Source organism: Petaurus breviceps, unplaced genomic scaffold (assembly GCF_028583685.1).
Source record: "Petaurus breviceps papuanus isolate PSGF00001 unplaced genomic scaffold, PetGlider_PUasm1.0 90491, whole genome shotgun sequence".
Classification (NCBI taxonomy): domain Eukaryota; kingdom Metazoa; phylum Chordata; class Mammalia; order Diprotodontia; family Petauridae; genus Petaurus; species Petaurus breviceps.
The window spans coordinates 3274062-3277167 of record NW_027187263.1 but is presented as its reverse complement, the minus strand read 5'-3'; the positions used below and the strand labels follow the sequence as shown (position 1 = coordinate 3277167).

At 35.9% G+C, this 3106-nt stretch overlaps 1 long non-coding RNA gene across 5 annotated transcripts in view; it reads left to right on the top strand.

Moving 5' to 3' along the window:
- The window catches only part of LOC138141790 (uncharacterized), a 147917-nt gene extending 145389 nt beyond the window's left edge, over window positions 1-2528 (top strand). Inside the window, exons 5-6 of one of the 5 annotated variants that reach the window (XR_011163267.1) lie at window positions 253-362; window positions 938-2528. This is a non-coding gene — a long non-coding RNA (uncharacterized lncRNA). The remainder of the gene's footprint in view (window positions 1-252; window positions 363-937) is intronic. The other 4 variants (XR_011163265.1, XR_011163266.1, XR_011163264.1 and 1 more) reach the window with 4 other exon arrangements.
- Window positions 2529-3106: the final 578 nt, after the last annotated feature.

The following is a 3106-nucleotide window of genomic DNA, read 5'->3' as shown; positions in this document are numbered from 1 at the left end:
TGTGTGTGTGTGTGTGTGTGTGTGTGTGTGTGTGTGTGTGTGTGTGTATATATGTATATATACATATATATATATATATATATATATATAGTTTGTTTACAAACTCTGGGTTCTGAAAAAAAAGCCACCCAATTTGTCCTCTAAAGCATTATAAAGTGAAGCTAAGAAGCATTTAAGCATATAGTTTATGTAAAATAATGTTTGAGACTCTGGAGACACAAAGAAACAATAATAATAATTTCTGTTTTTAAGGGGCTCACATTTCCCTGGAATGCCAGAAACATTTCCATTGCAATGATTTCATACTCGTTGGGGGTAAGAAGGAAAGGACACAATTAATCTCCACCAGTCATAAAGAAAATGTAAGGTTCAGTTGAGATCCTACTCAAGTTCTTGCATATTTTAAAGGGTCAGTGTCCAAAATGGCATACTTTAACCTCAGTATACATAAGAGCAGCTCTTAAAGGCAGCATTCTGAACACCTAGGGAGAAAGGTATTAAGTGGTCATGAGTCCCAGGGAGGATGTGAAGTTAGAAATTATGACCTCTACACTTTACTTATAGGTATTTTGGACCCAGAAATCAACCTTCAAGATTGTTTAAAAAAAAACATGAAGATAAACATTGGTCTGAGAGTAATAATAGCTCACATTTTTATAGCTCTTTAATGTTTGCAAAGCAATTTACCTCCATTATCTCATTTGCTTCCCACAAACCTGAGGGATAGATGTGATTATGATCCCCATTTTATAAATAAAGGAACTGAGACTCAGAAAAGTCCAATAACCCCTTGCCAAAGGTGAGCTTAAGCTACTAAGTGTATGGAACAAGATTCAATCCTAGTCTCCCTGACTTCAAGTCCACCAGTATCTGCTAAACTGTGCCATAATTGTTGTTTCATTCATAATTGTTGGATATTGTTACTCCCATTTTACAGATGTGGAAATTGAGGATTTGAGAGGTGAAGTGATTTGTCCATGGTGAAGTGGTCAGTTATGGTGGAACTGTGACTGGAACTCTTATGTCTGACTGCTATTGAACTTTCTTCCATTAAACCACCCACCACATTTGTCCAGATGATCAAAACCACATTGGGTATGCTTGAATTGGAGGGTAATCCCAAGTTCATCAGATGATTGCATATGCCTTTTGGTAGATTGATAAACTTCAAAGCAATTAATATCTGCAATTGCAAGCTCGGATCTGAGTGAAGTGTGGGTGACCTGCCAAAGGAAGACAGTTGACACCAGATTTTGAGCTGTTCTTCATCTGCAAACTTCATTTTCCTATAGCAATGTTAACAGTCCCTAAATGTGAATGGCTCTTTTGTTACAAGTGTCATCATTCTCTCTAGTTGGCTGGCATTGCAGGACTATCAGCTATCACACACACAGTCCTAAAAGGCAGGGCAAATCTAGTTTCAAAGATTTGGCAGTTTACCTCTACAAAAGAGACTGATTAGACTTTTTAAGGACTGAAATTTTTCTCCTCTTAACCTTAGATGAGCAGAATGACCCCAGGAATATTGGATTATGATACGGTAACAATGTATTGATCAAAGTCTACATTACATTGAGATATTAAGTCTTTTATTTAATACAATGTGGTAGAATTGTAGAGCATTGAAACATAAAGGAACTTTGGAGGTCATCTAATCCAAGCAACTATGAGATCCACTACCCTAGCGTGTGAAGGAGAGAATCATCATGTAAATTTTCAACCTGAATAGCAACCATCAATTTCCAATGAGAATAACTTTTTGATAGAAATGGGGTTCTAGTGTAATTGAAGCAATGGCTTGTGAGTAAAGGGGGAAAAACAATAATCACTATAATCTTCCATGTTCTCTTTAAGAATAAGACATGCCAGAATAACCTTTTTATTAGTGTTACTATACTGATACATTTTTAAAATGCCACAGATGCAATTTAGCTATATTTTAGTGAGACTTAGACAAGATTTCTTTGTTTTTCCCTTGCAAACGCATGCTAGATGAGGATATGGTTAGGTGTATTTAAGAGTGGCTTAATAACCACATCCAAATGCTGATAAATAACAGAAAATGTCACCTTGTAGGAAGTACCACAAAGTCTTGTCCTTGGCATCATTCTATTAATCATTTTTGTTAGTGACTTGAACAAAGATTAAGGTTGAATGTTGATCTAATTTTCAAGTGACACACAATTATGAGGGATGATAAGTGTGTTGGATGATAGAACTGGAATCACAAAATAACTATCACCTGAATTAAATAAAAGAAAATTTAATAGATCCTGCTCCTAAGTTGTTTATTTTTTGATCACTTAGAGTTGCAGTTGATCAAAAGTTCCCATGACAATTTGGAGTATATCTAGAAAGTGTGAACAAGATGTTGAAAGAATTCAAAATCATGCCCCATGAGGATCTAATGAAGGTATAGAAGGGAGACTGTCCATATGGAGAAAGGATTCATCTTATTTGGCTTGTTTGCAGATGAAACAACTAGTTCTAATGGATGAAAATTACTGTTAAGCATATTTCAGAATGATGGAAAGAGAAACCTCTTAATAATTAGAGCTTTCCCAAAGTAGAGTGGATGGCCTAAAAAGGTAGTGAGTTCACCATCTCTGGAAGTCTTCAAGCAAAGGCTTGATGACTACATTCCAAGAATACTGTAAGAAAAATTTCTCTTGCAAATGTAGAGATTCCATTAATGTATGCCTTTTTAAAAATTTCCTATACTTAAATGAACTAAGGCTGAGACTGAATTGAAAGACAGATTTGACCTCATTTGGACACAGCCTAGGAAGCAGAAACAAAGAAGTGATCTTTTCACAGAATGGCAGACAAAATACTGTATGAAAAGGCTACAAAAGCTCCTGCCCCAGTGAGGTATCTACAATGGCATCGAGTTATTCAATATTTACAATGCTTGTTAACATCCCAAGGGCTATCCTGCAAATCAATGACAACAATTAAAGTGATACTCATTGCATTTAAGGGCCCTGCACTGATCCTGAGATGAGAATGATGTCCACTTAGAAGCTGTATAATATTCACGAGTATAGGCATAAAGCAATCAGCTCTAAATGAGGAGACTCTGAAATAACAAAGACCTCATGCTATC